This window comes from Excalfactoria chinensis, chromosome 3, assembly GCF_039878825.1.
Source record: "Excalfactoria chinensis isolate bCotChi1 chromosome 3, bCotChi1.hap2, whole genome shotgun sequence".
Classification (NCBI taxonomy): Eukaryota; Metazoa; Chordata; class Aves; order Galliformes; family Phasianidae; genus Excalfactoria; species Excalfactoria chinensis.
In genome coordinates this window covers 104,758,491-104,776,497 of record NC_092827.1, presented here as the reverse complement: position 1 = coordinate 104,776,497, position 18,007 = coordinate 104,758,491, and the positions used below count along the sequence as shown (strand labels likewise).

The following is an 18,007-nucleotide window of genomic DNA, read 5'->3' as shown; positions in this document are numbered from 1 at the left end:
GAGCCTCATTCAGTTTCCTCCCTGTTCAACTCTCCATCCTGTCCAGGTTGTGTTGAGAGGCAGCACGGCCTTTTGGCTTGTCAGGAAGGTCTCGCAGTACCCAGTCTGGCTCAAACACCGTGCTCCTGTGAGTAGCATCCCACCATAGGCATATCTGGAGTGAGAAGCTTTACCTGGTAGGAATGAAACAAAAAAAGTTTTTCTAACCTAGGTTGGGCAGGGAGGGGAGACTTCAGTACATAAATCTGAGTCCGCCAGGCATTCAGCCAGGAAAGGAACTGCAGGAAGCAACCAGATATGAAACACAGGAAACAGCATTTCCTAATCAAAATATCAAGGATTTGTGGGAAAAATACTACAGAATTTTACCAGAAGACTCTCCGATGTGTCTGCTGGGTGGGAGTAGCAGATTACATTCATTGGTGATCTTACTACTGCGAGGACTGAAACGAAGGCAGGTGAGATTCATGGCAGTTAAATTTCCTGAGTTGTTTAACTCATTTTGTGAGCATTTCTACTTGAATGTGCTTTTTTGGAAGAACGCTGTTGGAAAAACACTGAGTTGGCTCTTTACTTGCAGGATGGTGACATTGCCAGTTGCCTACTTCAGGTACATCAGCCATGGCAACTTTAGGGACTGCTTAGTGCAGAGTCAGGGCAATGTGTTTATTAAATAGCAGAAACATAAAGATGCAGCAAGTAACTATTTCTGTAATACAAAATCCATATGTTGTGCCAGAATGTCAGGAATGGGCAGAATGAATGCAGCGGCTTTTCTTTGTTAAAATAGTCGTTGATGATGGTGTGGGATTCTTAACTCAGTTCCCAAGCACAGACCAATAGAAAATAAATCATATTTTAGATGTGTTCTACCATCAAACACTGTGTTTGATTTCATCATGGTTTTCTCTGTTTAAGAATTAGAAGAACGTTGTCCTTCCAACATACCTGAGATCTCAGCCTTGTTGGAGCTCCATTTTGACTTTGTTCTGAAGGAGAGTTTTGGCCCCATGTTTCAGCTGCTCTGCACTGTTGCTTTGGTGTCTGGTGCCAGTGATTTTTGTTGTCAAAGGAGAGGAAGTCATATTTGTTTAGCAGACATGGTGGTGACCTGTGCTGTTTCCTGGTTTCTGAAACACAAAGAGCACAAGTGTGACCCTCCTCACTGTCCTGACCCAGGGATGAGTGACAGTGAGGTAAATGCAGGGTAAGTGAAGGCATGTTTAACTGATCCCACATGTCCGTTATTTCTGCAGCGCTTGGGAAATGCATATTTATCTAGATATACTTACTTACATGGGAACAAAAACTATGAATTCTGCTTCAGCTCAGCACAGCTCTAAAAATACTCATCTGGGTAATGTGATTTTGAAATCTTCCCCCTTTTCCTGTTTAACATGTTCTGGAGTAGTTCTAGAATGTATCTTTACAATATTTCCTACATCCTTTTGGAAGCCAACCCTTTTATACTACGGCTTTGTAGTTCAAGTGGAAGAGAACATCAGTTTGGTGATGCCTGAGAATGAATTCTTAGCTACAGTGAAGCCAGTGAAAGTTCTGTTCACAATTGTCACAGAACTGAAAGCATTGCTTCGGATTTATTTTTGTTGCTTTCAACATCCAATTTATAATCTCATGTACAAACACTCCATCATAACAGTCCCTCCTGGACCTGAAATCTTCCCATTCAAACCCATCTGTGGAATAAATTCAGTGTTAGACTGGATTTTGTTCTGCAAATGCTGATTTCAGCTAACCATGCTGAAATGCATAGCATCTCTCTTGCTTTCTCCTTACAGGCATTCCACTTGCATTCCTTTTCTCTAAGCCAAATGATATCTTTGTGTACAAGTACACTATCACACTCTCTAAAATAATAACATCAGTAATAATAATAATGATAATAGTAATAATAGTAATAATAAAGCAGATTGCTTTCATGTTTACAACATATTAGCACTTTGAAAGCTGTAGGGTGAGGAATATAATTCAAATATGATTTCTACTAAAGGATTTAACAATACATATTTATTAGCAGGACTTGTCTGGCTCCTTTTTATAAAGCAACTCAGCTCCACCAAAATGTTTAATTTATTGAAGGAAATGATAAAATGATGCAACCAGCTCTAGAAAACGGTACCCATGGACTGATGGCACAGAGATGAGCTTAGACATGGAAAGCCAGCTCTGCTCAAACAAGTTTTTGCCAGGTCAGACACAGAGATGGTGCTTCATATATGACTTAATGGTAAGAATGAAAACTGTTCAAGGCTTTGGGATACTGAGAAGTTGCCTGACCATTTTTCATCAGTATTAGTATGGGGAAGGAGGGCTGGAAATGTCTTTAAGGAAAAATAAAAAGAAAGATATTAGAAAAAATGCAAAATATAAAGAAGAAAAAAAATAAGGCTTCCCATAGGAAAAGTGTGTTCAGGTGTGGCTGGAGGGCAGAGAGTGTATGGATGTGGGAGGTGAATGCTTAGCTGTTAGCTGACTTACAGCTCAGCCTTCACGTTAAGACACTAATCAGACAATTAAGTAAGGGAAAGGTAATCTTGGAGCAGTGAAAATGTCTACATTGGTAGTGTTTTCACTTCCAAATGCATACAACATCGGCAGTTAAGAAGCTGAAGTAGTCATGCAATTCTTTACTCTGGAGTCATCACTTACTTCCCACTGACGGATTCACTGTGCTCCACTCAGGCTGTCTGCAAGAAAGTAGGTGGTATCACAGTTGCATCAAGTATTGGTGTTTCCTGTTTGTATAAGCCCTAGATATTACCTTATCAAACAATACTAAAAACAGGAGAAAAAGAACCTTCCTGTCTGTAATGTATATTGGGTAAATCAGAGGATTTAGCAAGTGCAAAATGTCACAACACTTTGAATATATCTATTATTTTCTAGTATTTTTTTTTTCTGCAGGCCTTTGTTTTGAATTTAAATGATGTTTTTCGATGGGCCTTATTCTGATATTCCATCCATGTAAACTCACTGATTGCGTTAGCCATCTCTCTAATAAAAACAGTGCAATTAGATGAAGGCCTGATAGCCAAAAGAGTGTTAAAATCTTCAGAGAATGACTAAATGATCCATTAAGTTTGGCAACTGCAAACTCATTTCCTACCTGCTGTTCGTTTTGTGGCTGCTATGAACCAATTATTTCAGATAATGTGGGAAACAGTCCACTTATGAGAATCCATCAAGAAATCATTATTGCACCAGAAGCAATGTGCTGGTTTTTGAACAGAATGGGAGGGTGAGGATTCAAAATATTTTCTCAGTTTCTCCAGTTGTTTTTATTTTTGCTTGTTTGTTTTTGAGGGGATGACTTGATAGGAAGGGGCTGGGCTGGGGGGCTAGAACCACATTCTCCAGAACTCTTATTAACCAGTTTTGTTGGCTAAAATGCACTAGATGTGGGTATGGTATGGTGCTCACCGTTTTGCACCACCTCCAGGCATAGGGTACCACAGCAAGGTAACAGCTTGAGCTGTTAGTTTTGATACATGCATTTTGTTATCTAGCTGTATATAAAGTCTGTTTCAGTTAGATGTTAGGAAGAAAGTCTTCGCATAAAGAGAAGCCTTGGTGAAGGCTGCCCAGAGAGCTGTGGGTGGCCCATCCCTGGAGGTGCCCCAGGCCAGGCTGGATGGGGCTCTGGGCAGCCTGAGATTGTGGGGGGCAGCCAGCCCATAGCAAGGGATTGGAGCTCATCTTTGAGGTCCCTTTCCACTTAAGCCTTTCTATGATGCTCCGATCCTCCAGTTTGACTGGACAGAGCAGACTGTCACCTAAAGGACAAGGTGACCAAGAAATAAAAGCTGTAATGTTTTTTTTACTATATTAGGCTGCACTCATGGTTTGAATTGTTGGTTGACTGCGATGGATGTCTCATGGTTTAATATCAGCATACTATGTGACAGCAATTGCTGGTCACATCTGTGGGGGAGCACAGGAGAATGGGGCACTCTATACTGCCTAGCCACATTCCAGCTCTAGTTTTGGTTCTATTCATTTATTCTAATAACACATTGCAAAACATTCCTGCTGTCTTTTCCTTTTACAAAAGTACAGCTCCCATTGACTTTCCCCTTCAGTCTGGTTGATTACTTAAAGTCAAAATATCTCCTCAATACCGTGGTGGTTAATGAGAAATTGGATCCCATGATATTCGTTAGCAGAGCATCTCCTGGCACTGATGTGACCATTAAAGCTTGTGGCTGTAGAGTTATACTGCATAAAAAGAAATAATAGTTACCTTTCCCTCATCTCTTATACGCAGCCAAAGAACAAGTAAAGTAGGGCATTTTTACCTCCAAAAAAACCCAACCCAAACCAACCAAACAAACAAAAAAAACCCTGAAAGAAATTGCAGAAATAAAGTTACATAATTTAAAGCTCTTGCTCCTGTAAGCTGCATCTTGAAGGCGGCTTGGGACAACGCTACAAAAGTCACAGAGATCTCCTCATTACTGCTGTTAATCGTTTTGTTGCAGCAGCTGTGAGTTTCCTCTGCCAGAGGTTGGCCGTGGCCCCTTTGCATTAAGCACTGCACAAGCACAGAAAACAAGGCAAAACCTCATTTTCTGTAGGTACAAATGACATATTTTTGAAAATAAAGCTTCCTTACCAAGGGAGGTTGTTTAAAGGACACGACTGTCACTGAAGAAATCCTATAGAGGGTAAATTTAAACATACCAAGTATTTCCAAAACAAAGAGGCTGCAGCTCCAAACGGAATGGCTTTGGGTACTTCTTCTATATTTCAGACTCCTGCTACCAATTTTTCTATCTGCAGAAGCAGGTGAGGAAAACGGGAGTGGCAAGACACATCTGCCATCAGCATCTCTGTGATACGTTCAGCACAAGGTTTATAGCAAACTGTGAATGCAACTCGGGCCAGAGACAACAAAAGTTTTCCCAAGTCTCTTTGGTTTGAAAACTCTCTACGCTTTTGTGAACAAGTGAACAGCCCTGGTGTGCAGCCCCTTAGGAAGGAGAGCTCTGCAAGCAGAATACATTACAGAAATGTCACGCAGAGGACAGATGCTAAAAAGGATCACAAGACAGATGGTTCAAGACTTGTTCTGGAGTTGGCCAGATTGTACTTAACAGACAGAAGACATTCTTCCTATGGCTGAAATGTCACACTCAACATTCCCAGTTTTGGGGGCCAGGCTGCTTTGATGCAGCTAGCAGGCTACTGGAGATTTTCCCGATGCTCCTCTGCACAGCAGTTCTAGCACAAGTCTCTACCAGATTCTAGGTAGCATTTCTCAGCTTGGGTCCCTTTCCTGTGGCAAAACAGTGACTGCTTGGCACCGCAGTCACTGCAGCAGAACATCTGGGACAGTCAGATCCCCACATTAAGTGCTCTCACGCTTTGCAACCGTTGCTTGACCTGAAGAGCACTTCCCAGGTGCTCCCAGATGGTGACACAGCTACCTGAGAGCAGATACTGAAACATTCCTTGTCAGCCAATGCAGAATAAAAAACAAAGGTGCTGGCATCAACAATAACTGCAAAATTCGAAAGGTCCTTTGTGGTTCTAGTCTGTAATCTCCGAGCATATACTGAATGTTTTACCCTTCTGGTGGTGAAAGCTGAATATATGTCTTTCTATAGAAGTACTGTCTTGCTAGTGGGGCAACATCCTTGTTTTCCAGGACACTGTAACCCCAAAGTGTTATCTGGAGCACAACAGAGGCAATGCAACATCTGGAGCACAAAGTCCTTCACCACTGCTGTGAGGCAGATTCTACTGAGGGCCATATACCTCTGAGTATGCGATGGGTGCCCAGCTTACCTAAATGCTACTGTTTTGGGAAAAAAACACTACTCTGAGATCAGTTAGGCCTCAAAGATGAGCCACCTCTTTAGCTTGCAGAGGTGAATGCAATGGCTTGTTAAGCCAGTAGTATAAAGCAATCTCTGAGTTTGGCCTATGCTGCAAGGACTTCACACGCCAGTATCTTTCTATGTCAGGAAGAACATTCCCCATAAATCAGTTCTCCCCTAAAGGACTCGGGGAAAGCACAATATTATCTCAATTAAACAAAAGTGTCTTTCTGCAGATCTATCACTCCAAATGGATGAGAATGACAGCCAGATCAATGTACGTCCTGTAATTCAGAAAACGCATTCAAAAATGTCTCATCTAGATGAAAACCCTATTCCTCCTGCCAGCATCGTTTTCGATTTATGGCTGGGGAAAAGCAAGGGGCTACAACTAGCTGTTGCTGACTAGTCAGCCACATTCACTTCCCTTTGTTTATCTCTCACCAACAATGTTGGACATGTGATCCAGACGCTCTCTGGAATGCTACACAAAACGTTGGTGCACTGACAAATGTCTGCTTTTTTTAACTTCTTGGCAAGTCGGTCTAATACAAAGATGGGTGAAGGAAAGGGTAGAAGCGTATAACACGGTTTCAGAGAGCAGGTGGATGGGTAATTCGCAACACAGATTGTAAACCCTTGTGCCATTTTAATGTGTCATTACAGTAATGGGAGATTTATGCTAGCAATACTTTGCAGGGTTGGTTTTGTTTTTTGTTTTTTGCCAAAAGCACACATTGCCTAAATTGAGACTATTGATGTAGTGCTCTCATCATTTAAGGTGCATTAGAGACACTATAAGAAGAGAAATGTGGAGAGGGACATTGGGATGCTATTAGTGAGTTGCATATAAAATTAAATGGGAAATGAGCAAAACTCCATCTCATCGTGCCACAAAACTTCTGTCTCTGCATGAAAATAAAATCATTCTTATTCCACTTGCACTCTGTATGTTGGTAATTTGCACAGCACCGAGAGATATTATTCATCCAGCATAGCTAATATTATTTATAGCGTTTTGAAAAAGGCAATTTAATTGCCCATGGATAGCATTATCTCTACTAAATATCTCCCAAATGGAGACTTGGACAGCATGACCAGAGCAGTACTCTGCTGATGGCCTGTGCTGTGAATGCCCTGTGCTGTGAATGCCCTGTAGTCTCTCTCAGCAGCCAGCTTTGATCTTGAAACAGAGAAAAAAATCTTTAGGATTTCAAGTTTATCACAAAAAGAAATAAACAAACTGAAGGAAAGAGAGAGAAGAAAAAAGAAGCAAAGAAAAAATGCAAAATCAAGCATCCCAGCAACACTCTAATCTGAGAACACAGGGATACCTCCAGTTCCCCAATTGATATTTCCATATGACCTGAGAGGAGCACGTGCTCTCAGCTACAGGCAGGCAAGAGGAATACTTCTAAGTTTGATTGTCCTTTTCTGCATTGTATTCACATACATTACTTCAAACAAATAAACAGAACCACAGTGGGAATCTTTTTAACAGGTCAAATCTACCCATGAGAGCTGGTGTTAGAGTAATAAAGGCAAATTTTGCAGAAGAAAATTTGGATCCTCATCTAAACATGCTGAACATGAGTTTTAAATGTACTTTGTAATTCATCCGATGGATGGCCCGGTGAGAGCAGCTACGAGCTCGCTGCTTCCACATTGAGCTTGGCTCTGGAGAGCTGGGTTTAGTTCACAGCTCAGCCACAGGCTAAAATACTGGTTGTGGCATGTGCCCTCTTATCCTCTCTGTAACAAGAGATTATTACTGCAGTACTTCGCACTGGTGAGAAAAGGCATAATTTATTAACTTCTGCATGTTCTCACATAATCAGACCCTTCATGCAGATATCAATCTTTGGTATAGAAAACCAGGATGGTGCTTCTCAAACCCTGCAGAAGTTCTAAAGACGTTCTGAGAGTTGCATAGGAAATCTGAAAACACCTATGAGGGAAAATTGCAGTTATATCTGTGGGGAGAATAAAAGCGTACGTGCTTTTCACGTGCATGTGGAAGAGAAAAAGATAATCAATTGTCAGCATGGGATTCACTGCAGTGAAATCATGCTTAACTGACCCAATTGCCTTCTATGATGGGGCAGCTACCTGGATAGAGCAGAGAAGAGCCGTGGATGTTGTCTACATGCATTCCAGCAAGGCTTTTGACTCAGGAAATGTGGGCTGGATGAGTGGGTAGTGAGGTGGATTGAGACCTGGCTGACTGGCAGAGATCAGAGGGCCGGTGGCACAGAGTCTAGTTGGAGGCCTGTGACTAGCAGTGTCATCCAGGGGTGGGTACTGGTCCAGTCTTGCTTAACTTATTTATCTATATCTTCGAAGAACACACAGAGTACATCCTCAGCAGGTTTGCTAATGATGTAAAACTAAGAGGACTGGCTGATACTCTGGAGTACTGTGCTGCTGTTTACGAGGAGGAGAGATGGGCAGAGAGAAATCTCTAGAAATTCAACAGCAGTAGGTGTGGAGTCTTGCACCTGAGAAGGTATAATGCCATGCACCAGTACAGGTAAGGGGCTGATCTGCTGGGAAAGGGATCTGTGGAAAAGGACTTGGATATCTTGGTGGCCAACATGTTGACCCTGAGCCAGCAGAGTGCCCTTGAGGCAAAGAAGGTCAGTGGTATCCTAGAGTGCATTGAGAAGAGTTAAGGGTTGACGGAGGTTCTTATCCCCCTCTGCTCAGCCAGCCTTTTGAAGCCTCATCAGGAGTGCTGGGTTCAGTGCCGGGTTGCTCAGAGAGACCTGGAGCTCCTGGTCCATGAGGGGCTGCTGAAATGCTGAAGGGACATGAGGAAAGATTAAGGGAGATGTGCCAGCTGAGCCTTGAGAAGAGAAGGTTCAGGGGGATGTGGTCGATGTGTACACTAATCTTATGGGAGGGTGCCAAGAGGATGGGGTCAGATTCTTCTCATTGGTGCCAGCAATAGATTGAGAGGCAGTGAGCACAAACGAGAACACAGGAAGTTCTGACTGGCCATGAGGAGAAATGTCTTTTCTGTGAGGGTAGCTGAACACTGGCACAGAATGCCCACAGAGACTGTGCGGTCTTTGGAAGTACTTCCCTGGAAATACTCAGAAGCCAACTGGACACATTACTGTGTGATGGGCTCTAGGGGACCCTGCGTGGACAGAGGGGTTGGGTGGGTGATCTACAGAGGTCCCTTCCAACCTCAACCAGCCCATGGCTCTGTAATTCAATTTTCAGCAGAATTCCAGCTTTCAATTAAAGACCCCCACTGTTGTCCTTGATCTTATTATAACCATCAGCCATTCTCCTCCTGATGCTCCATGTGACACACAGTATGTTTAGATACGGACACTCAGGTTTTCAAACGGATGATTTTCCAGTTAAAGCCAGTGAAGCCTCTCACCTGATTTACTGCTGATGGTTTTTGAGATTTTTAATGTATTGCAATTACGTATTATTTTCTGAAAGCACAGGTGGTAAGAGTGCACAGCATAGGACTGCAAGACCTTTTTTTTTTTTTTTTTTAAAGAAAACTTCATGGAAAGATGGAAATGATGAGTGCAAAAGCTGAACGTCCCAACAAGTATTATTTCTTAAAACCACATGGGTTTGTGACACTTCTGCTACAGTGATTTCAGGCTTGGAAGTAGAGGGACTAATGAAGACAGCCCAGAGCCAAGTTCTAGGGACTGCTACAGTCAGGACTCTGAAGAAAAGTACTTTGCTGCTTGCATTTTTGGCTGGTTTTGGTCTATACTGGGGAAAGGAGATGTTTTTGACTGGAAACTCTTCTGCTGTGAATAACTATTCAGCTAACACTATTCAGTGAGCTTTCCATACACAGAAATTCCCTAAGGGAAAAAAAACGCCCACATAGAAAAAAGGCAAAATAATGAAGTGTCAGGGCTGTATGTCTTGCAGCTTCTGTGCTTGGGGCTATGTTCCATGCACCAGAGCTGGTGCTCAGCCATCAGCCCTGCTTTTCCTTGGACCAGGAGAAACACTGAGCTGCTGCTGAAGGCCCAGCAGGAGCACCTTGTGATCCATTAATATGGATGTGGTTTTCTCTAAGACTCACAAGCAGCAGATTGCACTTAGGTGTACAATACCTACCACATAGCAGTGAGAAGAATGATGTACAAGCATCCAGTGCTAAGAACAAAAATATACGCGTGAATGAGATTTGATGAAAAGTTTCTCACCGTCCTTAATCATGAGCATTTCCATCTCAAGTAAGTACACACTGTTCACTTGCACACTTAAAATTCTCAGTAAAACACAGACCACAAGTACGAAAGGAAACTGGATTCACTTGTAATGCCACATGCGGCTTATTGCAATATGCATATTTCTTTCCATTCACATATGCCTTAAAATTAGTGTTGTCCTTCATGGCCAACTTTGGAAACATGAAAACTGATTTGCTGGCTGCATCAAAGACAGGCAGAAAGATGGACAGACGGAAAGGCTGAGGTTGAAAGGACCTCTGGAGATCAGGTATTGCACCCAGCCCTGCTCAAGCAGGGTCACCGAGAGCACGCTGCACATGAGAAGCATAAGCCACCCTCTTCTGTAAATCAAGAGATGAGCAAATCTTCAAAATGACTTTGTCAGTAGGTTACTTCAATTATTTTTTCACACTGATAGCCAAAATATTCAATGGCAGGTCTAGTCAAAATGCATAAATTCCTCAGCAGTGCACACTCTGTAGAACTGGGAGTATGCAATGAAACATTCTGAAAGTAATTCCCTTTGCTGTTTTCTTGATTCATGAGTCTTAACATCCTGGGCTCTGGTTACAAAATCTCAGTCTCTTTAAAATTCATTAGGAGTTTTTATTTTTGACCTCAGTAAAGCTGGGATTTCAATTGCCTTTTAGGGAGGTCATCAGTTCCCTATTTAAAGTCAACTTGAGTTGGACTTCACTGTCCCAGGGTGGCAGAACTGCTGAGCTGCCTTCAGTTCCTGCTAGCCTGAATGACAGCTCATGTTTTTGGATAGGTCTCCAGCCTACACAAATTACAACTGCTTCACGGTTTGTATATGAACAGCTTTTGAGTCTTGGTTTTTGTCTGCATTGTGGCGTTTCAGATTTGAATCTCAGTCCTGATTCCTGATTTCTTTTCTAGTTTGGACACAGCTCTGTGCATAATTTGCAGAGAGGCTCGAAGTGCTGACCTTCAAATGAGATGGCCACATGAGCTAACACAGCTGAAACTGATGATTTTTCCTACCAGGGTAGCTGTCATAACAGTTCTAGGGATCTCTGCGTTTATTTTCATTTCTCCACTTGTTTTCAAAATGACAGGAGAAATGAACCACATGAAAGAATGATGTAGAAAATAGGTAAAAAAATGAAAGCATGAGCTGTTTTACCAGAAAAAGAGGAGACTATCTTGCAACTTAGGCATGTGTCTTATGTGGAACTAGAAGCACGTGATTGTGATGGGTTGATCACAGAAGCATAAGAATCACAGAATGGCCTGGGTGGAAAAGGACCACGATGCTCACCTAGTTTCAACCCCCCTGCTATGTGCAGGGTCACCAACCACTAGATGGTTGGACGTGCTGATCTTTGAGGTCTTTTCCAATATTCCCACCAGTTTTACTGGAAGGGGACCAAATACACACACACAAAAGTAGAGCATTCTTTTCTGATGAGCTGGGGAACAGAGAATCCCACTGCTGCAACTGCGTTGTACATCTGATAATAATGATCATGAGAGCTCTCAAATAAAGGAAGCTTAAAGCTAGTCTCATGCTGGCACAGCATACACCCAACAAAAAGCCAGTCTAGACCTGAGGAGCACAGGCACTGCTGAAAACAGCATACAAATCTGCAAAGAAAAGGTGCATTTCTTTTTGTCTCCAGGTCTTCCCAGGTTCAAAAACAGTTCAACCAAAAGGTGAAATTATACAGAGTAGCTTGAATTCTACCAGGGAGAATGAGAGACAAAACTGGAAGGAAATAGAACGATCCCTCTCATAACACAACCTATGAAACCAGCAAACACTCCCTCTGCTTTACATGCAGAAATCAATAGTCTGGGCAGAAAAAATTCAGATGCAACTGAACGTGGTGGTACAGTCTGTCCTGGAGGTTTATTTCCTGCCGTCCTGCTGAGCCTCTGTGGACACATTAAGGAATGATGGCGGAGAGCTGCAGGTTGCTTGGCATTGCTGCATTGATTCCAGCAGCTGGAGAGAAGTGCAAGGATTGAAAGAGCAAATTCTGTACCAGTAAGACACAGCTGTTTGAACTGGGTACTTCTGTGCAACTGAGCTTCTCAGTATGAGGTGCTTAAATCATGTCATGTGGTATGGGAGCAGGAGATCAATAAGTATTTTGGGGTAGATCTGTTCCCTGTCCCTGCTACTCTAGCAGGAAGTCAAAATTCACTTAAAGCAGAACTGTGGTGCGGCGATGGATATTCTGAGGTGTTTTCAAAGCCAAATATTTATTTCAGTGAATGGTTCCCGGGTCTTTCTCAGAAACTGGCTAAGTTCCAACCCAAGCAAAAAACTTATCTTCATGTTTTTTATCTCATAGGAAAGTCTTAATCAATGTCTTTTATAAGCCTTTATGAGCTCGCTCTGTCATCTCTCTCTAGCAGCCTTCCAGAAATACTGGCATTCACACATATCCTTCAAAACTCAGTTTGATTAAAAGAAGAGAAAAACAGAGGTTTGCTGAGAAAGAAAGAACGTCTGTGTTTGTTGACAGCAATAAAATGTAACTTGTCACCAGAGCTGATATGCTGTATTAATGGCTCTTTGGTGAACTGAATGCTATAAATATTGATGTGAGCACGCTGCTTTTGGATGTGCGTGATGAAACTTTTTAAGGTGAATATAAAATTGTCTTTGGTGTTTTTACAACTTGGAATTCAAATATCCACTTTAATTGGAAGTGATTACACTCACCACCAGAAACGATTTATGCTGATGATGCTGCAGGTGGAGCAGGGAAAAATACTTACATCTGACAACCACAGCTGTCAGCATCTGTAAGGAGCAAAACTGAGAGGCAGACCCCCAGATGAGCTGGAGTGATAATGTATGTTGTTGGGCTTTTTTACTTTTGGATATACAATGTTCTGCTTCTCACAGTGATGGTGTGGTTGCCATAGTTACTCGTGAGCCAACCTCTGCTCCCATCTGAGGAACCAGGTACATTTTCTCCTCTACATTGGATGTGTCCACATGGACATTCAACGTTCAACATAACAACTCAGCAGGGACCGGGAGACCAAGTGTCACAAATCAGCATCCAACACCTGATATGTGGTTGCAGGGAAAAGGAAAAGAATGTAGCTGCATTCCTGATTCTTCTACAGAAATGGAAAAAAAAAAAAAAAAGTACCATCCTACCCTCATCAGGCTTTAAAAATGCTTAAAATTTCCTTCTGCAGGGCAAATGTTCTGTTTGTTTTGAGGATGGCGAGAACAGAGACTCTCTTTGATGTAAATGCTGAAGTCTCACTTAGCAGATCTCAAGCCTATGTGCCACTTCATGTATCCTTCAGATTGCTGCTCCTGAATTCAAGGAGCTGAAATTGGTTCCTTCCCAGCGCAGTGGGGTGACAAGCAGATAGGGCTTGCTGAAGAAATGTGTGTGCCAAAAGGAAGACAATTTAAATCGGGGGCAGATAGAGCTAAAAATGTTATGCATGTACCTGGATAGCATCAGCTGCTGCCATGAAGAGACTACATTAAAAATAAAGAAAATTAATTTTAGATCAGATCTTAAGCAATAAGGGATTTTCAGCATCCCATTGTGCAGCGACTGCATTACAAAAGTGGTAAGAAAATCCTTCTCCTGCAGTCCAGAACAGGACTAAGCCTCTCCCAGGTCAGTGGCACTGTTTGAAGCAAAAAAAGCCAAACAAAAAAAGCCCAGAAAACAAACTAAAGATCCTCACTTGACTGCAAACATTTTCAGGGCTGCTAAACAATAGGAGAGAAGCAACAACTTTCTACTCATCTTGCACAGATAGACCGTCATGACTCACCTTTCTTTCTAACAACAATCCATTCTGTTCAACACACCAGAGCATACCTGAACAGCAGAAACAGAGACACACAACATCGTCCAACAGAGCTTCAGCATGGCAGCTGGGGAAGCAATACTGATCTCCAAATGCTGATGTGATTTGTGTTAGTCTTGTCATTGATGAGAAACAAAAGGAAATAAAAATAATAACAAAGCGATGACTGTGAGAGTTAATTCCTTTACCTGTCCCCCTGCACTGTATTTGAAGGTCACAACCAATCTGAGGGGCAATGACTGCTGTATTAAAACATAAACTCTGGAATATTCAGTAAAGATAATACAGTTTTAAGAAGGTAAAAGGCATAACGATTATAAGGAGGCTTCCATTTGTGCGTTGCCAAGATACAATTTCCCAGTGCATAAGTGGGACACTGAAAGTTCATAGAATTATAGTATCACAGAATGGCTTGTGTTGGAAGGGACCTTGAAGATCATTCAGTTCTACCCCCACCAGCTCAGGCTGCCCAGGGCCCATCCAACCTGGCCTTGGGCACCTCCAGGGATGGGGCACCCACATCTCTCTGGGCAGCTGTGCCAGGGCCTCACAGCCCTCTGAGTGAAGAATTCTTTTTAACATCTGATCTAAATCTCCCCTATTTTAGTTTAAAGCCATTTCTCCATTTCTTATTACTACATACCTCTGAAAATACTTGATTTCTCTCCTGTTAATAATCTCCCATTAGATACTGGAAGACTGCAATGAGGTCTTCTCCAGACTAAACAAGTCCAACTCCCCCAAACCTTCTTCATAAGAGAGGTGCTTCAGCCCTCTGAGCATCTTCATAGCCCTCCTCTGGATTGGCTCCAACAGCTCCACAACGTTCCTGAGCTCGGGGCCCCAGGCCTGGACACAGTACTGCAGATGGGGTCTCACAAGGGCAGAGCAAAGAGTAACAGCCCCCTCCCTCTCCCTGCTGCCACCCCTCTGTTGATGCAGCCCTAGACACTGTTGGCTTTCTGGTCTGCAAGCACACACTGCCGGCTCATGTCCAGCTTTTTGCCCACCTAAACACCCTAGTCCTACTCTGCAGGGCTGCTCTCACCGAGTCCTTCTCCCAGTCTGTACTCATATCTGGGATTACCTCAACGCAAGTGCAAGAGATAAGGTTGTGGTGTGGGACCATGTCAAAGGCCTTGCTCAAGTCCAGGTAGATGATATCAGTTTCCCTTCCTTTGTCCACTGATGCCATCGCTTCATCATAGAAAGCAATGAGACTTTGAGCACAGTCTGCCTTGGTGAAGCTGTATTGACTGTCTTGGATCACCTCCTTATCTTCTTGCATGTGCCTTAACATCTCTTCCAGGAATCCTGGGTTTGCTCCATGATCTTCCCAGTCATAGGTGTGAGGCATACCACTCTGTAGTTCATTGACAAGTTTGTAACAGAGACGGAGACAGACCACAGCGTCTGATTGCTGCGCTACTTGAGTTGCAGGAGCTAAAGCTCCAGCTGAAGTGACTTGTGATGGAGGACACTGTAACATGCATGGAGAACCTATGGCAAAATATGTTTAATAATGTTTATAACAAAAAGGATACATTTCAGGTGTTGACACTGGCTTTATACAGGGACAAAGGAAGTTATCGGCAATTTCTTTTGTGTAGCAAAACTAACAGAATTAACAGATTACACAGACTGAACGTGCTCGCTATGTAAGAGCACTGAGCACTGAACAAAATGAAAGACACTGAACCTAAGCCTTACGTAATTAACTGGCAGGAAAGACTGCACATAAAAAGTTTTGGCTTTCCTACACTTAAGACAGAGGAATAAGAAATTAAATTCTGGCTATTTCTTTCCATGCTTCAGCTACAGTAATTTACATCATTTATGTTTAATGCTGATATAATGCCCTAAACACTAGAGATGGTGAATGTCATGGCATAATAGAGGTATGGAATATAAACAGAGTACAGAAAAATTTGGAGACCATGACCCAGATTAGGATCCATGGTCTAGACTGTTAAAATTAGCATCAAGAATGGATGAAAAGTGGTGTCAAGTAGGTTTGGAAGAGCCAGTGTCATAATCATTCACATCTAGAATAGATATGACATTCTCTCTGGAAGGAAAATACAGTTTAAAGACTGGGAGAAAAAAGCCAACCTCAGTCTCACTGGAAAAACCCAGTCATTTTGTCCTCTGTAGGTATGACTAAATGTTTGTTGGCTACGTTGGGTGAATTTTTCTAGGAAGCTGATGGTACTCGAATAAATAATAAGGCCTTATTTAACTGCACAAAAACAAGTAAAAAGTTGGCATTTACAGAACAGTGGCAGCACAGAAAAAGGTGCTCCAGGTGCAGAGAAATATGAGTTTACTGAGTTTTGTTGTTAAGAAGCATTACTGAGATACATACGCAGGACGTAATCCCAAAACGTCATTCTCCAAATGTTCACGTTTAACAAGAACAAAAGAGCTGAACTGTTAATAGATGTGCTCTGTAAAGGAGAGTTTGATGGTGAAGATGTAACGGAAAACTACAGAGGGAAAATTCCCAGAAAACAAACTCTTTGACCTACTTCCAAAACAGAGAAAGCAGACATAATGCAGTATTTCAAACCTTCAGGAATATTCTGACAAGGACCCAGCAGTTGAGCTCCGTGCATTAAATCTTGGCAGCGTTGTGTTGTTCAGTTCTACAGTATTCACATAAAGAAATCAATACACGTTATTCAGACAAAGCCACACCACGCATTTTTAGGAACGTTGTGGATTTGAGAATCGGGCCCAGAAGCAAATAAATACAACAGCCCCCGAGTTCCATGCACGGCACAGCTCCACGAGTAGACAAACCAACACGTTTAACCAACCACAGCAAGGACAGGAAGCCAGGCAGAGATAAATGCATCTTTATTTCATGGATTTTCTCTGCCTTGCAGGCTGAAACCACTACCAGGAGCTCAAGTAAACTGAACAAGGTAATCCTTGCTGCCCCAGAAATTTATGACTTGGTTTGTCAGACCCTGGGAAGTGGATTAATCAGATTCATGATAAGCAAGGACCAAGCTTACTAAGTGGCAGAGTAAAACAGCAGCTTCCAGAGCTGGAGCCATTAACTCAGCCCTACCCAATTATTTAAAACTTAAAACATTTGCTTCCCTTAGGTTCGGCAGTTTGGAAGATGAATGATACTGGAAAATGCTCACTAGGAGACAGTAAGCTCAGTGCAGCAATGGCTCCCTCCACTGTCCTCCTTGCCACTCGAGTCTTATTTCTTGTGAATTCCTTACAGCTCTTCTCTCAGCCATCTCTTCCTTTGCTCACCATGGGCCACAGACAGTGTGTTTCTCTAAAAGCATTCTTCCAGCAGCTGGACTTGCCAACCCATGCTTCACAGGCTCACATGGAAGACAAATCCTGCCTTCCCGAGGTTTGGCTGCTTGCTCTAACAACCAGTCTTTGCAGAGAATGCTGGACACACTCAGCCTCCTCCCAACCTATGGCATTTTAAAAACAAAATCCAAAACATGATATGTGTTTTTAAATAATGAGGTAGAATCGGTTTTGTGCCATGAAGATGAGGTTGGCAGACGGAAGCAAAGCAAGCTCAGATGTTTTCAGGTTCAACCTCTTCAGCTTTGAAATTTATGGCTATAGACCTCATAAAGATCCTTGTGACCATCATTCTGCAAACTTCTTGTTCAGTTCTGATTTATAGCTTGTGTAAATCCAAGCAAAACAGTGCAGCAGAAGAAATTTGTGGGATAATTTACAGCTTCAGTTTAGATTAGGCTTTTAGTAGTTATTTACCTTCATGCTTTAGATAAAGATTTGTGAGTAGCCAATTACCCAAAGCAGCATGAGCAGCTTTGACAGCTGACTCCAATGCAGGAGCTACCCTTAGAAAGTGCTGCTTTATTTCCTAATAGAAAATGTTACAGTTAAAAACAGAAACAAGAGTCTATTCCCTGAATATTAAAATACTGGGGGGAAGAACATCATAATCATTCACATGGAACAAAGTGTTTGAGGATAAAAGCTCCAGAAAAGGAGTTGGAGAGATCATTACTATGTATTTATATAAAGCCAGGGATGCTCTTTTAGGTGTTCTTTGAATTTTATTTTATTTTTGTAGCTGTACCAATTTACACCCGAAAAAAACATCCCTAACGAGTTCAT

General features: G+C 42.3%; 1 long non-coding RNA gene across 1 annotated transcript in view; it reads left to right on the top strand.

The window, feature by feature from the left end:
- The first annotated feature begins 371 nt into the window (after positions 1–371).
- Positions 372–18,007, top strand: part of LOC140250455 (uncharacterized) — a 34,419-nt gene continuing 16,783 nt past the window's right edge. Inside the window, exon 1 of the long non-coding RNA XR_011903176.1 lies at positions 372–458. This is a non-coding gene — a long non-coding RNA (uncharacterized lncRNA). The remainder of the gene's footprint in view (positions 459–18,007) is intronic.